The sequence below is a fragment of the Cyanistes caeruleus genome, chromosome 24 (genome assembly GCF_971803275.1).
Source record: "Cyanistes caeruleus chromosome 24, bCyaCae1.hap1.1, whole genome shotgun sequence".
Taxonomy (NCBI): domain Eukaryota; kingdom Metazoa; phylum Chordata; class Aves; order Passeriformes; family Paridae; genus Cyanistes; species Cyanistes caeruleus.
This window is the reverse complement of record NC_141724.1, coordinates 6,546,487-6,564,310: the sequence shown is the minus strand read 5'-3', so window position 1 is coordinate 6,564,310 and position 17,824 is coordinate 6,546,487. Positions and strand designations below refer to the sequence as shown.

The 17,824-nt window shown below is 52.3% G+C and overlaps 1 long non-coding RNA gene across 1 annotated transcript; it reads right to left on the bottom strand.

The window, feature by feature from the left end:
• Positions 1–17,212: 17,212 nt before the first annotated feature.
• On the bottom strand, positions 17,213–17,753 carry LOC147649440 (uncharacterized). The gene is made up of 2 exons (XR_015279001.1): positions 17,694–17,753; positions 17,213–17,599 (listed from the first exon to the last, which is right to left on the bottom strand). It is a non-coding gene; the product is annotated as an uncharacterized LOC147649440 (long non-coding RNA).
• Between the last annotated feature and the right edge of the window lie 71 nt (positions 17,754–17,824).

The window sequence follows — 17,824 nt, the reverse complement described above, 5'->3', positions numbered from 1 at the left end:
GTGGCTCTGACATTGCTGTGGTGTCCCAGAGAAGAGGAAATTTGGGCCCTCACTGCTCTGGTGTCCCAGAGAGGGGTAAAGATGGGCTCTAACTGCTATGGTGTCTCCAACAGGGTAATCCTGGGCCTAAAATTTCTGTCGTTTCACAGAGAGGAGCAATTTTGGGCTGTGGCTGCACTGCTATCCCAGCGAGTGGAACTTTGGGGCTCTCACTTCTGTGGTGGAAGAGATGAAGAAATAGGTGCTGTCAGTGCTGTTGTGGTGCGATGGAGAAGAGGAAATTTGGGCCTGTCATTGCTGTGGTGTCACAGAGAGGAGCACTTTGGAGCTCACACTGCTATGATGTCACAGATAGGGTAACACTGGCTCTAACATTGCTGTGGTGTCACAGAGAGGAGGAAATTAGGCCTCTCCCTGCTCTGGTGTCACAGAGAGGGGGAAATTTGGGCTCTCACTGCTGTTGTATCAGTGAGGGCGTAACACTGGGGCTCTCATTTTTGTGGTGTCCCAGAGAGGATTAATATGGAGCTCACTCTTCTATGGTGTCCTAGACAGTAGAACTCTGGGTCTGACATTGGTGTGGTTTCACAGAGAGGAAGCAATTTGGCGCTGTCATTACTGTGATTTCACAGAGAGGGGAAGAGTCGGGCTGTCACTGCTGTTGCTTCAGCGAGAGAGTGAAATGGAGGTAGTTAGAGCTGTGATGTTACAGACAGGGGAATACTGGGACTCGGAGTGCACTGCTGTCACCGAGAGCGGAACTTTGGGGCTCTCACTGCTGTGGTGTCACAGAGAGAGAAACAGCGGTGTTGTCGCTGCTGTGGTGTCAGAGAGTGGAACCCTGGGCCTGACATTGGTGTGGTTTCACAGAGAGGAGGCAATTTTGGCTGTCACCTCTCTGGTTTCACAGAGAGGGCAACTTTTTGGCTGTCCCTGCTCTTTTGTCACGGAGATGGGAATATTGGAGCTGTCACTGCTGTGGTGTCTCAGAGAGGCAAACACTGGGCCTGTCATTGCTGTGCTGTCATGGAGAGGAGCAAAATTTGGAGCTCAAACTTGCTATGATGTCACAGGTAGGGTAAGAGTGGCTCTGACATTGCTGTGGTGTCCCAGAGAAGAGGAAATTTGGGCCCTCTCCGCTCTGGTGTCCCAGAGAGGGGTAAAGATGGGCTCTAACTGCTATGGTGTCTCCAACAGGGTAATCCTGGGCCTAAAATTGCTGTCGTTTCACAGAGAGGAGCAATTTTGGGCTGTGGCTGCACTGCTGTCCCAGCGAGTGGAACTTTGGGGCTCACACTGCTATGGTGTCCCAGAGACGGGAACATTGGAGCTGTCACTGCTGTGTTGACACAGAGAGAGGAACACTGGAGCTCTCCCTGCTCTGGAGTCACGGAGAGGAGGAAATTGGGCATGTCACTGCCCTGGTGTCACAGGGAATGGAAGAGTGGGGCTGTCACTGGCGTGGAGTCAGAGACAGGAGGAAATTTGGTGTGTGACTGCACTGCGGTCACAACGAGTGGAACTTTGGGGCTCTCACTTCTGTGGTGGAAGAGATGAAGAAATAGGTGCTGTCAGTGCTGTTGTGGTGGGACGGAGAAGAGGAAATTTGGGCCTGTCATTGCTGTGGTGTCACAGAGAGGAGCACTTTGGAGCTCACACTGCTATGATGTCACAGATAGGGTAACACTGGCTCTGACATTGCTGTGGTGTCACAGAGAGGAGGAAATTAGGCCTCTCCCTGCTCTGGTGTCACAGAGAGGGGGATATTTGGGCTCTCACTGCTGTTGTATCAGTGAGGGCGTAACACTGGGGCTGTCATTGTTGTGGTGTCCCAGAGAGGATTAAATTGGAGCTCACACTTCTATGGTGTCCTAGACAGTGGAACTCTGGGCCTGACATTGCTGTGGTGTAACAGAGAGGAGGCAATTTGGCGCTGTCATTACTGTGATTTCACAGAGAGGGGAAGAGTCGGGCTGTCACTGCTGTTGCTTCAGCGAGAGAGTGAAATGGAGGTAGTTAGAGCTGTGATGTTACAGACAGGGGAATACTGGGACTCGGAGTGCACTGCTGTCACCGAGAGCGCAACTTTGGGGCTCTCACTGCTGTGGTGTCACAGAGAGAGAAACAGCGGTGTTGTCGCTGCTGTGGTGTCAGAGTGCAACACTGGGCCTGATATTGGTGTCTTTTAACAGAGAGGAGGTAATTTTGGCTGTCACCTCTCTGGTTTCACAGAGAGGGCAACTTTTTGGCTGTCCCTGCTCTTTTGTCACGGAGATGGGAATATTGGAGCTGTCACTGCTGTGGTGTCTCAGAGAGGCAAACACTGGGCCTGTCATTGCTGTGCTGTCATGGAGAGGAGCAAAATTTGGAGCTCAAACTTGCTATGATGTCACAGGTAGGGTAAGAGTGGCTCTGACATTGCTGTGGTGTCCCAGAGAAGAGGAAATTTGGGCCCTCACTGCTCTGGTGTCCCAGAGAGGGGTAAAGATGGGCTCTAACTGCTATGGTGTCTCCAACAGGGTAATCCTGGGCCTAAAATTGCTGTCGTTTCACAGAGAGGAGCAATTTTGGGCTGTGGCTGCACTGCTGTCCCAGCGAGTGGAACTTTGGGGCTCTCACTTCTGTGGTGGAAGAGATGAAGAAATAGGTGCTGTCAGTGCTGCTGTGGTGCGATGGAGAAGAGGAAATTTGGGCCTGTCATTGCTGTGGTGTCACAGAGAAGAGCACTTGGAGCTCACACTGCTATGATATCACAGGGAGGGTTACACTGGCTCTGACATTGCTGTGGTGTCACAGAGAAGAGGAAATTAGGCCTCTCCCTGCTCTGGTGTCACAGAGAGGGGGAAATTTGGGCTCTCACTGCTGTTGTATCAGTGAGGGCGTAACACTGGGGCTCTCATTTTTGTGGTGTCCCAGAGAGGATTAAATTGGAGCTCACACTTCTATGGTGTCCTAGACAGTAGAACTCTGGGCCTGACATTGCTGTGGTGTAACAGAGAGGAAGCAATTTGGCGCTGTCATTACTGTGATTTCACAGAGAGGGGAAGAGTCGGGCTGTCACAGCTGTTGCTTCAGCGAGAGAGTGAAATGGAGGTAGTTAGATCTGTGATGTTACAGACAGGGGAATACTGGGACTCGGAGTGCACTGCTGTCACCGAGAGCGGAACTTTGGGGCTCTCACTGCTGTGGTGTCACAGAGAGAGAAACAGCGGTGTTGTCGCTGCTGTGGTGTCAGAGAGTGGAACACTGGGCCTGACATTGGTGTGGTTTCACAGAGAGGAGGCAATTTTGGCTGTCACCTCTCTGGTTTCACAGAGAGGGCAACTTTTTGGCTGTCCCTGCTCTTTTGCCACGGAGATGGGAATATTGGAGCTGTCACTGCTGTGGTGTCTCAGAGAGGCAAACACTGGGCCTGTCATTGCTGTGCTGTCATGGAGAGGAGCAAAATTTGGAGCTCAAACTTCCTATGATGTCACAGGTAGGGAAACAGTGGCTCTGACATTGCTGTGGTGTCCCAGAGAAGAGGAAATTTGGGCCCTCACTGCTCTGGTGTCCCAGAGAGGGGTAAAGATGGGCTCTAACTGCTATGGTGTCTCCAACAGGGTAATCCTGGGCCTAAAATTGCTGTCGTTTCACAGAGAGGAGCAATTTTGGGCTGTGGCTGCACTGCTATCCCAGCGAGTGGAACTTTGGGGCTCTCACTTCTGTGGTGGAAGAGATGAAGAAATAGGTGCTGTCAGTGCTGTTGTGGTGCGATGGAGAAGAGGAAATTTGGGCCTGTCATTGCTGTGGTGTCACAGAGAGGAGCACTTTGGAGCTCACACTGCTATGATGTCACAGATAGGGTAACACTGGCTCTAACATTGCTGTGGTGTCACAGAGAGGAGGAAATTAGGCCTCTCCCTGCTCTGGTGTCACAGAGAGGGGGAAATTTGGGCTCTCACTGCTGTTGTATCAGTGAGGGCGTAACACTGGGGCTCTCATTTTTGTGGTGTCCCAGAGAGGATTAAATTGGAGCTCACTCTTCTATGGTGTCCTAGACAGTAGAACTCTGGGTCTGACATTGGTGTGGTTTCACAGAGAGGAAGCAATTTGGCGCTGTCATTACTGTGATTTCACAGAGAGGGGAAGAGTCGGGCTGTCACAGCTGTTGCTTCAGCGAGAGAGTGAAATGGAGGTAGTTAGAGCTGTGATGTTACAGACAGGGGAATACTGGGACTCGGAGTGCACTGCTGTCACCGAGAGCGCAACTTTGGGGCTCTCACTGCTGTGGTGTCACAGAGAGAGAAACAGCGGTGTTGTCGCTGCTGTGGTGTCAGAGTGCAACACTGGGCCTGATATTGGTGTCTTTTAACAGAGAGGAGGTAATTTTGGCTGTCACCTCTCTGGTTTCACAGAGAGGGCAACTTTTTGGCTGTCCCTGCTCTTTTGTCACGGAGATGGGAATATTGGAGCTGTCACTGCTGTGGTGTCTCAGAGAGGCAAACACTGGGCCTGTCATTGCTGTGCTGTCATGGAGAGGAGCAAAATTTGGAGCTCAAACTTGCTATGATGTCACAGGTAGGGTAAGAGTGGCTCTGACATTGCTGTGGTGTCCCAGAGAAGAGGAAATTTGGGCCCTCACTGCTCTGGTGTCACTGAGAGGGGTAAAGATGGGCTCTAACTGCTATGGTGTCTCCAACAGGGTAATCCTGGGCCTAAAATTGCTGTCGTTTCACAGACAGGAGCAATTTTGGGCTGTGGCTGCACTGCTGTCCCAGCGAGTGGAACTTTGGGGCTCTCACTTCTGTGGTGGAAGAGATGAAGAAATAGGTGCTGTCAGTGCTGTTGTGGTGCGATGGAGAAGAGGAAATTTGGGCCTGTCATTGCTGTGGTGTCACAGAGAAGAGCACTTGGAGCTCACACTGCTATGATATCACAGGGAGGGTTACACTGGCTCTGACATTGCTGTGGTGTCACAGAGAGGAGGAAATTAGGCCTCTCCCTGCTCTGGTGTCACAGAGAGGAGGAAATTTGGGCTCTCACTGCTGTTGTATCAGTGAGGGCGTAACACTGGGGCTGTCATTGTTGTGGTGTCCCAGAGAGGATTAAATTGGAGCTCACACTTCTATGGTGTCCTAGACAGTAGAACTCTGGGCCTGACATTGCTGTGGTGTGACAGAGAAGAGGCAATTTGGAGCTGTCATTACTGTGATTTCACAGAGAGGGGAAGAGTCAGGCTGTCACTGCTGGTGTTTCAGCGAGAGAGTGAAATGGAGGTAGTTAGAGCTGTGATGTTACTGACAGGGGAATACTGGGACTCGGAGTGCACTGCTGTCACCGAGAGCGCAACTTTGGGGCTCTCACTGCTGTGGTGTCACAGAGAGAGAAACAGCGGTGTTGTCGCTGCTGTGGTGTCAGAGAGTGGAACACTGGGCCTGACATTGCTGTGGTTTCACAGAGAGGAGGTAATTTTGGCTGTCACCTCTCTGGTTTCACAGAGAGGGCAACTTTTTGGCTGTCCCTGCTCTGGTGTCACGGAGACGGGAATATTGGAGCTGTCACTGCTGTGGTGTCTCAGAGAGGCAAACACTGGGCCTGTCATTGCTGTGCTGTCATGGAGAGGAGCAAAATTTGGAGCTCAAACTTGCTATGATGTCACAGGTAGGGAAACAGTGGCTCTGACATTGCTGTGGTGTCCCAGAGAAGAGGAAATTTGGGCCCTCACTGCTCTGGTGTCCCAGAGAGGGGTAAAGATGGGCTCTAACTGCTATGGTGTCTCCAACAGGGTAATCCTGGGCCTAAAATTGCTGTCGTTTCACAGACAGGAGCAATTTTGGGCTGTGGCTGCACTGCTGTCCCAGCGAGTGGAACTTTGGGGCTCACACTGCTATGGTGTCCCAGAGACGGGAACATTGGAGCTGTCACTGCTGTGTTGACACAGAGAGAGGAACACTGGAGCTCTCTCTGCTCTGGAGTCACGGAGAGGAGGAAATTGGGCATGTCACTGCCCTTGTGTCACAGGGAATGGAAGAGTGGGGCTGTCACTGGCGTGGAGTCAGAGACAGGAGGAAATTTGGTGTGTGACTGCACTGCGGTCACAGCGAGTGGAACTTTGGGGCTCTCACTTCTGATGTGGAAGAGATGAAGAAATAGGTGCTGTCAGTGCTGTTGTGGTGTGACGGAGAAGAGGAAATTTGGGCCTGTCATTGCTGTGGTGTCACAGAGAAGAGCACTTTGGAGCTCACACTGCTATCATGTCACAGGGAGGGTAACACTGGCTCTAACATTGCTGTGGTGTCACAGAGAGGAGGAAATTAGGCCTCTCCCTGCTCTGGTGTCACAGAGAGGGGGATATTTGGGCTCTCACTGCTGTTGTATCAGTGAGGGCGTAACACTGGGGCTGTCATTGTTGTGGTGTCCCAGAGAGGATTAAATTGGAGCTCACACTTCTATGGTGTCCTAGACAGTGGAACTCTGGGCCTGACATTGCTGTGGTGTGACAGAGAAGAGGCAATTTGGGGCTGTCATTACTGTGATTTCACAGAGAGGGGAAGAGTCAGGCTGTCACTGCTGTGGTTTCAGCGAGAGAGTGAAATGGAGGTAGTTAGAGCTGTGATGTTACTGACAGGGGAATACTGGGACTCGGAGTGCACTGCTGTCACCGAGAGCGCAACTTTGGGGCTCTCACTGCTGTGGTGTCACAGAGAGAGAAACAGCGGTGTTGTCGCTGCTGTGGTGTCAGAGAGTGGAACATTGGGCCTGATATTGGTGTCTTCTAACAGAGAGGAGGTAATTTTGGCTGTCACCTCTCTGGTTTCACAGAGAGGGCAACTTTTTGGCTGTCCCTGCTCTGGTGTCACGGAGACGGGAATATTGGAGCTGTCACTGCTGTGGTGTCTCAGAGAGGCAAACACTGGGCCTGTCATGGCTGTGCTGTCATGGCTGTGCTGTCATGGAGAGGAGCAAAATTTGGAGCTCAAACTTGCTATGATGTCACAGGTAGGGAAACAGTGGCTCTGACATTGCTGTGGTGTCCCAGAGAAGAGGAAATTTGGGCCCTCACTGCTCTGGTGTCCCAGAGAGGGGTAAAGATGGGCTCTAACTGCTATGGTGTCTCCAACAGGGTAATCCTGGGCCTAAAATTGCTATCGTTTCACAGACAGGAGCAATTTTGGGCTGTGGCTGCACTGCTGTCCCAGCGAGTGGAACTTTGGGGCTCACACTGCTATGGTGTCCCAGAGACGGGAACATTGGAGCTGTCACTGCTGTGTTGACACAGAGAGAGGAACACTGGAGCTCTCTCTGCTCTGGAGTCACGGAGAGGAGGAAATTTGGCATGTCACTGCCCTGGTGTCACCGGGAATGGAAGAGTGGGGCTGTCACTGGCGTGGAGTCAGAGACAGGAGGAAATTTGGTGTGTGACTGCACTGCGGTCACAGCGAGTGGAACTTTGCGGCTCTCACTTCTGATGTGGAATTGATGAAGAAATAGGTGCTGTCAGTGCTGTTGTGGTGTGACGGAGAAGAGGAAATTTGGGCCTGTCATTGCTGTGGTGTCACAGAGAAGAGCACTTTGGAGCTCACACTGCTATCATGTCACAGGGAGGGTAACACTGGCTCTGACATTGCTGTGGTGTCACAGAGAGGAGGAAATTAGGCCTCTCCCTGCTCTGGTGTCACAGAGAAGGGGAAATTTGGGCTCTCACTGCTGTTGTATCATTGAGGGCGTAACACTGGGGCTCTCATTGTTGTGGTGTCCCAGAGAGGATTCAATTGGAGCTCACACTTCTATGGTGTCCTAGACAGTGGAACTCTGGGCCTGACATTGCTGTGGTGTGACAGAGAGGAGGCAATTTCGGGCTGTCATTACTGTGATTTCACAGAGAGGGGAAGAGTCGGGCTGTCACTGCTGTGGTTTCAGCGAGAGAGTGAAATGGAGGTAGTTAGAGCTGTGATGTTACTGACAGGGGAATACTGGGACTCGGAGTGCACTGCTGTCACCGAGAGCGGAACTTTGGGGCTCTCACTGCTGTGGTGTCACAGAGAGAGAAACAGCGGTGTTGTCGCTGCTGTGGTGTCAGAGAGTGGAACATTGGGCCTGATATTGGTGTCTTCTAACAGAGAGGAGGTAATTTTGGCTGTCACCTCTCTGGTTTCACAGAGAGGGCAACTTTTTGGCTGTCCCTGCTCTGGTGTCACGGAGACGGGAATATTGGAGCTGTCACTGCTGTGGTGTCTCAGAGAGGCAAACACTGGGCCTGTCATTGCTGTGCTGTCATGGAGAGGAGCAAAATTTGGAGCTCAAACTTGCTATGATGTCACAGGTAGGGAAACAGTGGCTCTGACATTGCTGTGGTGTCCCAGAGAAGAGGAAATTTGGGCCCTCACTGCTCTGGTGTCCCAGAAAGGGGTAAAGATGGGCTCTAACTGCTATGGTGTCTCCAACAGGGTAATCCTGGGCCTAAAATTGCTGTCGTTTCACAGACAGGAGCAATTTTGGGCTGTGGCTGCACCGCTGTCCCAGCGAGTGGAACTTTGGGCTCACACTGCTATGGCGACCCAGAGACGGGAACATTGGAGCTGTCACTGCTGTGTTGACACAGCGAGAGGAACACTGGAGCTCTTTCTGCTCTGGAGTCACGGAGAGGAGGAAATTGGGCATGTCACTGCCCTGGTGTCACCGGGAATGGAAGAGTGGGGCTGTCACTGGCGTGGAGTCAGAGACAGGAGGAAATTTGGTGTGTGACTGCACTGCGGTCACAGCGAGTGGAACTTTGGGGCTCTCACTTCTGTGGTGGAAGAGATGAAGAAATAGGTGCTGTCAGTGCTGTTGTGGTGTGATGGAGAAGAGGAAATTTGGGCCTGTCATTGCTGTGGTGTCACAGAGAAGAGCACTTTGGAGCTCACACTGCTATGATGTCACAGGGAGGGTAACACTGGCTCTGACATTGCTGTGGTGTCACAGAGAGGAGGAAATTAGGCCTCTCCGTGCTCTGGTGTCACAGAGAGGGGGATATTTGGGCTCTCACTGCTGTTGTATCAGTGAGGGCGTAACACTGGGGCTGTCATTGTTGTGGTGTCCCAGAGAGGATTAAATTGGAGCTCACACTTCTATGGTGTCCTAGACAGTGGAACTCTGGGCCTGACATTGCTGTGGTGTGACAGAGAAGAGGCAATTTGGGGCTGTCATTACTGTGATTTCACAGAGAGGGGAAGAGTCGGGCTGTCACTGCTGTGGTTTCAGCGAGAGAGTGAAATGGAGGTAGTTAGAGCTGTGATGTTACTGACAGGGGAATACTGGGACTCGGAGTGCACTGCTGTCACCGAGAGCGCAACTTTGGGGCTCTCACTGCTGTGGTGTCACAGAGAGAGAAACAGCGGTGTTGTCGCTGCTGTGGTGTCAGAGAGTGGAACATTGGGCCTGATATTGGTGTCTTCTAACAGAGAGGAGGTAATTTTGGCTGTCACCTCTCTGGTTTCACAGAGAGGGCAACTTTTTGGCTGTCCCTGCTGTGGTGTCACGGAGACGGGAATATTGGAGCTGTCACTGCTGTGGTGTCTCAGAGAGGCAAACACTGGGCCTGTCATTGCTGTGCTGTCATGGAGAGGAGCAAAATTTGGAGCTCAAACTTGCTATGATGTCACAGGTAGGGAAACAGTGGCTCTGACATTGCTGTGGTGTCCCAGAGAAGAGGAAATTTGGGCCCTCACTGCTCTGGTGTCCCAGAGAGGGGTAAAGATGGGCTCTAACTGCTATGGTGTCTCCAACAGGGTAATCCTGGGCCTAAAATTGCTGTCGTTTCACAGACAGGAGCAATTTTGGGCTGTGGCTGCACTGCTGTCCCAGCGAGTGGAACTTTGGGGCTCACACTGCTATGGTGTCCCAGAGACGGGAACATTGGAGCTGTCACTGCTGTGTTGACACAGAGAGAGGAACACTGGAGCTCTCTCTGCTCTGGAGTCACGGAGAGGAGGAAATTGGGCATGTCACTGCCCTTGTGTCACAGGGAATGGAAGAGTGGGGCTGTCACTGGCGTGGAGTCAGAGACAGGAGGAAATTTGGTGTGTGACTGCACTGCGGTCACAGCGAGTGGAACTTTGGGGCTCTCACTTCTGATGTGGAAGAGATGAAGAAATAGGTGCTGTCAGTGCTGTTGTGGTGTGACGGAGAAGAGGAAATTTGGGCCTGTCATTGCTGTGGTGTCACAGAGAAGAGCACTTTGGAGCTCACACTGCTATCATGTCACAGGGAGGGTAACACTGGCTCTAACATTGCTGTGGTGTCACAGAGAGGAGGAAATTAGGCCTCTCCCTGCTCTGGTGTCACAGAGAGGGGGATATTTGGGCTCTCACTGCTGTTGTATCAGTGAGGGCGTAACACTGGGGCTGTCATTGTTGTGGTGTCCCAGAGAGGATTAAATTGGAGCTCACACTTCTATGGTGTCCTAGACAGTGGAACTCTGGGCCTGACATTGCTGTGGTGTGACAGAGAAGAGGCAATTTGGGGCTGTCATTACTGTGATTTCACAGAGAGGGGAAGAGTCAGGCTGTCACTGCTGTGGTTTCAGCGAGAGAGTGAAATGGAGGTAGTTAGAGCTGTGATGTTACTGACAGGGGAATACTGGGACTCGGAGTGCACTGCTGTCACCGAGAGCGGAACTTTGGGGCTCTCACTGCTGTGGTGTCACAGAGAGAGAAACAGCGGTGTTGTCGCTGCTGTGGTGTCAGAGAGTGGAACATTGGGCCTGATATTGGTGTCTTCTAACAGAGAGGAGGTAATTTTGGCTGTCACCTCTCTGGTTTCACAGAGAGGGCAACTTTTTGGCTGTCCCTGCTCTGGTGTCACGGAGACGGGAATATTGGAGCTGTCACTGCTGTGGTGTCTCAGAGAGGCAAACACTGGGCCTGTCATGGCTGTGCTGTCATGGCTGTGCTGTCATGGAGAGGAGCAAAATTTGGAGCTCAAACTTGCTATGATGTCACAGGTAGGGAAACAGTGGCTCTGACATTGCTGTGGTGTCCCAGAGAAGAGGAAATTTGGGCCCTCACTGCTCTGGTGTCCCAGAGAGGGGTAAAGATGGGCTCTAACTGCTATGGTGTCTCCAACAGGGTAATCCTGGGCCTAAAATTGCTATCGTTTCACAGACAGGAGCAATTTTGGGCTGTGGCTGCACTGCTGTCCCAGCGAGTGGAACTTTGGGGCTCACACTGCTATGGTGTCCCAGAGACGGGAACATTGGAGCTGTCACTGCTGTGTTGACACAGAGAGAGGAACACTGGAGCTCTCTCTGCTCTGGAGTCACGGAGAGGAGGAAATTTGGCATGTCACTGCCCTGGTGTCACCGGGAATGGAAGAGTGGGGCTGTCACTGGCGTGGAGTCAGAGACAGGAGGAAATTTGGTGTGTGACTGCACTGCGGTCACAGCGAGTGGAACTTTGGGGCTCTCACTTCTGATGTGGAATTGATGAAGAAATAGGTGCTGTCAGTGCTGTTGTGGTGTGACGGAGAAGAGGAAATTTGGGCCTGTCATTGCTGTGGTGTCACAGAGAAGAGCACTTTGGAGCTCACACTGCTATCATGTCACAGGGAGGGTAACACTGGCTCTGACATTGCTGTGGTGTCACAGAGAGGAGGAAATTAGGCCTCTCCCTGCTCTGGTGTCACAGAGAAGGGGAAATTTGGGCTCTCACTGCTGTTGTATCATTGAGGGCGTAACACTGGGGCTCTCATTGTTGTGGTGTCCCAGAGAGGATTCAATTGGAGCTCACACTTCTATGGTGTCCTAGACAGTGGAACTCTGGGCCTGACATTGCTGTGGTGTGACAGAGAGGAGGCAATTTCGGGCTGTCATTACTGTGATTTCACAGAGAGGGGAAGAGTCGGGCTGTCACTGCTGTGGTTTCAGCGAGAGAGTGAAATGGAGGTAGTTAGAGCTGTGATGTTACTGACAGGGGAATACTGGGACTCGGAGTGCACTGCTGTCACCGAGAGCGCAACTTTGGGGCTCTCACTGCTGTGGTGTCACAGAGAGAGAAACAGCGGTGTTGTCGCTGCTGTGGTGTCAGAGAGTGGAACATTGGGCCTGATATTGGTGTCTTCTAACAGAGAGGAGGTAATTTTGGCTGTCACCTCTCTGGTTTCACAGAGAGGGCAACTTTTTGGCTGTCCCTGCTCTGGTGTCACGGAGACGGGAATATTGGAGCTGTCACTGCTGTGGTGTCTCAGAGAGGCAAACACTGGGCCTGTCATTGCTGTGCTGTCATGGAGAGGAGCAAAATTTGGAGCTCAAACTTGCTATGATGTCACAGGTAGGGAAACAGTGGCTCTGACATTGCTGTGGTGTCCCAGAGAAGAGGAAATTTGGGCCCTCACTGCTCTGGTGTCCCAGAAAGGGGTAAAGATGGGCTCTAACTGCTATGGTGTCTCCAACAGGGTAATCCTGGGCCTAAAATTGCTGTCGTTTCACAGACAGGAGCAATTTTGGGCTGTGGCTGCACCGCTGTCCCAGCGAGTGGAACTTTGGGCTCACACTGCTATGGCGACCCAGAGACGGGAACATTGGAGCTGTCACTGCTGTGTTGACACAGCGAGAGGAACACTGGAGCTCTTTCTGCTCTGGAGTCACGGAGAGGAGGAAATTGGGCATGTCACTGCCCTGGTGTCACCGGGAATGGAAGAGTGGGGCTGTCACTGGCGTGGAGTCAGAGACAGGAGGAAATTTGGTGTGTGACTGCACTGCGGTCACAGCGAGTGGAACTTTGGGGCTCTCACTTCTGTGGTGGAAGAGATGAAGAAATAGGTGCTGTCAGTGCTGTTGTGGTGTGATGGAGAAGAGGAAATTTGGGCCTGTCATTGCTGTGGTGTCACAGAGAAGAGCACTTTGGAGCTCACACTGCTATGATGTCACAGGGAGGGTAACACTGGCTCTGACATTGCTGTGGTGTCACAGAGAGGAGGAAATTAGGCCTCTCCGTGCTCTGGTGTCACAGAGAGGGGGATATTTGGGCTCTCACTGCTGTTGTATCAGTGAGGGCGTAACACTGGGGCTGTCATTGTTGTGGTGTCCCAGAGAGGATTAAATTGGAGCTCACACTTCTATGGTGTCCTAGACAGTGGAACTCTGGGCCTGACATTGCTGTGGTGTGACAGAGAAGAGGCAATTTGGGGCTGTCATTACTGTGATTTCACAGAGAGGGGAAGAGTCGGGCTGTCACTGCTGTGGTTTCAGCGAGAGAGTGAAATGGAGGTAGTTAGAGCTGTGATGTTACTGACAGGGGAATACTGGGACTCGGAGTGCACTGCTGTCACCGAGAGCGCAACTTTGGGGCTCTCACTGCTGTGGTGTCACAGAGAGAGAAACAGCGGTGTTGTCGCTGCTGTGGTGTCAGAGAGTGGAACATTGGGCCTGATATTGGTGTCTTCTAACAGAGAGGAGGTAATTTTGGCTGTCACCTCTCTGGTTTCACAGAGAGGGCAACTTTTTGGCTGTCCCTGCTCTGGTGTCACGGAGACGGGAATATTGGAGCTGTCACTGCTGTGGTGTCTCAGAGAGGCAAACACTGGGCCTGTCATTGCTGTGCTGTCATGGAGAGGAGCAAAATTTGGAGCTCAAACTTGCTATGATGTCACAGGTAGGGAAACAGTGGCTCTGACATTGCTGTGGTGTCCCAGAGAAGAGGACCCTCACAGCGTACGGCTGTTGACGCGAGTTGGAACAAGACGTCTAAAAGACATCCGATCGGATGCTTTTCAAAAGAGACGCGATTCCAAGGCCTCTGAGAGCTGCCGAGCCAAGGAGCCTAGAGACTGGAGATGCTATAAGTGATGCTGGGGTTTCTGGTAAGCCCCCAGAAGAGATAGGGCAAGGCACGTACAACACAAGAGGCACAAAAGACACAGAAGGCACGACGGACAAGTGACACGACACGCCCCGAGGCTGCTCTGTCCTGCACACCTCAGCACTTGTGAACAAAAGTGAGGCTCTCCCACCGTGCGGCCTAAGGGGCCACAGCCTGGACCTCCCCGTCCCCAAAGCTGACTCAAAAATCCCAGGTCACATGTCCCGACCCGGCACCCCGCTTTCATCCCCTCCGCGGGTCGTAGCCTTCGACTCAGCTCTCGGATGCCCGGTGGGGAGGATCCACACGAAACGCCAAGGAAGGCCGCCTGGCTATCTGGGAAGTTCCTGCCATCACCAGGCTTTCGTCTCTTTGTCATCTACAAAAAATAAGACAGAAAATCAGCAGCTGATATTTGCAGGGCATCGGCCAAAACCCGACAATTCCGCTACTCACGGTGTCCTGCGAACGGCCGTGTCCTGAGGCCGCACGATACGGCCACGCCGGGACCAGACACCGTCGTGGCAGGGCGCGCCTGAGTTAAGAGAAGAAAAAGTGACGTGGCATTGCTGAAACTTGAACAGGCCCTCGCTCCTCCTCCCGACATCCCCAACTCACGGGAAGCCCTCGGCCCATTCCTGAAGGCCACCTGTCATTCCGATTGGGAACGGCTTTAAAGAACGACAATGGACTCTCAAGGGAGTCACAACACGAGAATTCCTTAGTTTATTGCTTTAGCTCTGTCTTATAGACAGATACGTGGAAAGTACAGAAAGGAAACTCTTATTGGTTAAAAAAGTACTACATTACCATCATTGGTCAGGGGCACTTTGCCCCCCCTGACTCTCTCCTGCAAGGAGAAACAACAGGCTGCAAAACAACACCTGCAAGGCTGTTTAGTATCTCTGAGAATTGTTTTAATTCCTTCTCATGAATTTCCCAGGCTAGCTTTCAGTCAGGCCTGAGAGCTATGTGGCCTGTAATAACTACAGGCACTCTGGTTCAGATTTAGCATCCATAATTCACCTTTTTCGCTTAGGAAAAAAAAAAATAAAAATGTACCGTGTTTGTCATTTCCTGTTGGGCCCTTCAGGAAAAGGAACAAACACAGCACAAGAGGTTTCTTTTACTAGAAATTAGAATGGATGCTGATTTAGAATTAATTTAGAATTTTGGTTTATGTTTTGGTATTTAGGATTTGTTCTCCTTGCAAGGATTTGATGGTTGAGTCTAATATTTCTAATTCAGTGAATTAATACACACACTATACAAAACTATATACAATATTGTTAGTCTGTTCGAATTGACAGTCTAACATGTCAATAGAGTAGTTTGAAAGAATACCAAAGTGATAAAAACAATGCACAATGCAATTTATATGCAATTTGATCACCTCTTCTTATCCCGCTTTTTTTTTTTTTTTTTTTTTTTCTAAATATAATTGAGGGATTTTTGAGGGATTTATAAAGTTTTTATGGTTGCTGTTATTGTTCATCGGGTTTGAACAGTAGTTCATGAATTTCAGGAAGGTTTAGGGAATTTGAAGTTACCATCTCTTCATGGCTCAGTTCTGAGTTGTGTCAGTTCTGTAAACACAAAATTTAAAAGATACAAAGTGAGTTAGTTTTGGGTCCCGCAGGGACTGCAGGACGCTGGCACGGCTCAGGCCGCTGGAGTTGACAGACTTCGTCGAGGTATTTCTTTGGGTTGGTGCAGAAGGTCCTGGTGGAGTGGCTTGCTGCTGTCTTTTTCTCCCCCCGCCACCTTTATGGGTGCAGGGGGGGCTGCTGCTAGAGTTCAGATCAGGAGCGGAGCACGGCAAGCGCTCTCTCTCTCTCCCGCGCCTCCCCGCTGGAGCGCGGGGGGAGCGTGAGGGCGAGCCGTCTCACGCACACGCGGGGAGAGCGAGGTTCGCCGGGCTCCCCCCCCCGCGCTTTCTCGCCAGTGCTTCAGACGCGCGGGGGGGGCAATGCTTGCCACAGGCCTGGCCCCGGCGCCAGATCTGGGCTTGAGTTCGGGTTTTTCAGGGTTCTCGCGGCTGGCGGTGGCGGGCAGGCGCAGGGGGAGCGAGGCTGCTGTTTCCCTTCCCCCCGCCGCTCCTCTGCCAGGGGGAGCCGCGTGCCCCGCCGCGTTGATACACGGGGGGTCTGTTTGGGCGGGCCCCTCCCCGCCCTCGGCGGCGGCGGCCCGCCGTGTTTCGGAGCTGCGCTCGGACTCCTCGGCGGCAGTGGCCCGCACGCTGGGCGTGGGGGAGTTGAGCGCTGACTCTCTCCCCCTCCCCCGCCGCACTGACGGGCCGCAGCGGGGATGTCTGCGCTTCTGTTCGCGGCACAGAAGGAAGAAGCTCGGACAGCACGGAGGCGCTGGAGAAAGGGGGTTCTGCGGCAGCCGGTGGTGGCGCTTTTGGCGCTGGCGGAGGCTTTGCGGGTGGCACAGGCGGAGGTGGGCAGTCTCTGCTTTCCTGCCGCTTTCCCGTTGGCAAAGCCCACGCGCCCAGCTCCGCGGATGGCGGCCGCTCAAACCTCTCTGGAGAGGGAGATCTCTGGGCTACAGATTGCTCCCGCTCGCCGCTAAAGTCCTCCGAAGGTCTGGGCAGAGCTAAAAGAGCACTATGCAGCTCATCCACAGTTTCACTGTGCTCAGACTGGCTCCGTTTCAGCGCTTTAAAAAGCACTCCCCAGGTGGCTGCTAGGCTACACACGCTGATATCTCCGTTTATGAATTTTGACCGTAAATGGTTCTCTATCAACAGCCAAAGTTCGAGATTAAAGGCATTGTCCATAGTTATATCAAAACCTTGCTCTTTCACCCACTGAAATAAAGCACGCATGGCATCTTCAGAAACAGAGTCCCATGCGGGGCAGGGCATCCTGCCATGCAAGGTAGGCCAGCTGTTCATCAGCTGAAGTACAGTCCTTCATTATGAGGACTTTAGCTTGGCGGCTCTGCGAATGCAATTATGCACACGCTAACGGCTCGGACCCAGGATTTTGAGCTCTGCTTCACCAAGACGACCGCTCCAAACCCACTCACCGGCAGGCTCCACTATCCCGTTGGTTTCCAGAACCAGCTTCCTCTTGGAAAGCCCGGGAGAATTCCACTTACCCCTCTAGGGGGAAGGGCTGGCTTTTTCCCGCTCGCTGCTTACCCTCAGGGGATTAGCAGATCACATCGGTTGCCTTCTGACCTCAGGGGTCGGCTGCAGTTTATGTCGGGTTACCGGACCTCAGGGGTCGGTGTAGCATCACGTCGGGTGGTCACCAGATGTCGTTCCGATCGGGAACGGCTTTAAAGAACGACAATGGACTCTCAAGGGAGTCACAACACGAGAATTCCTTAGTTTATTGCTTTAGCTCTGTCTTATAGACAGATACGTGGAAAGTACAGAAAGGAAACTCTTATTGGTTAAAAAAGTACTACATTACCATCATTGGTCAGGGGCACTTTGCCCCCCCTGACTCTCTCCTGCAAGGAGAAACAACAGGCTGCAAAACAACACCTGCAAGGCTGTTTAGTATCTCTGAGAATTGTTTTAATTCCTTCTCATGAATTTCCCAGGCTAGCTTTCAGTCAGGCCTGAGAGCTATGTGGCCTGTAATAACTACAGGCACTCTGGTTCAGATTTAGCATCCATAGCCACCCACACGGCCCCTTTACGTGGAAAAGGCTCCGTCACGCGGTCCCTGTGATGCTTCCGCAGGGCTCACGGGAGCGGCGAAGCAGGCGTGCCGTGCCGGCCGGCTGGTTGACGGGGTCTCGACGAAACGCGACTGGACCGCCTAAAGCACGCAAACAAGAAGGGACGCTTGGCGTTGCACCAGAAACTGAGAGCCCAGCGATAACAATAGCCTCCCTCCACCGGTCAACGCTCACCTTGCCCACTTCACCTTGACTGCTGCTAGCCAGCTCTATTTCCTAAAAATAAAGACAAAGAGGAGACCTGTAACACAGTGACCGGTTCCAGTTGCCCTGCAAAGACAAACATTGACTTACCTTTTTGGGGG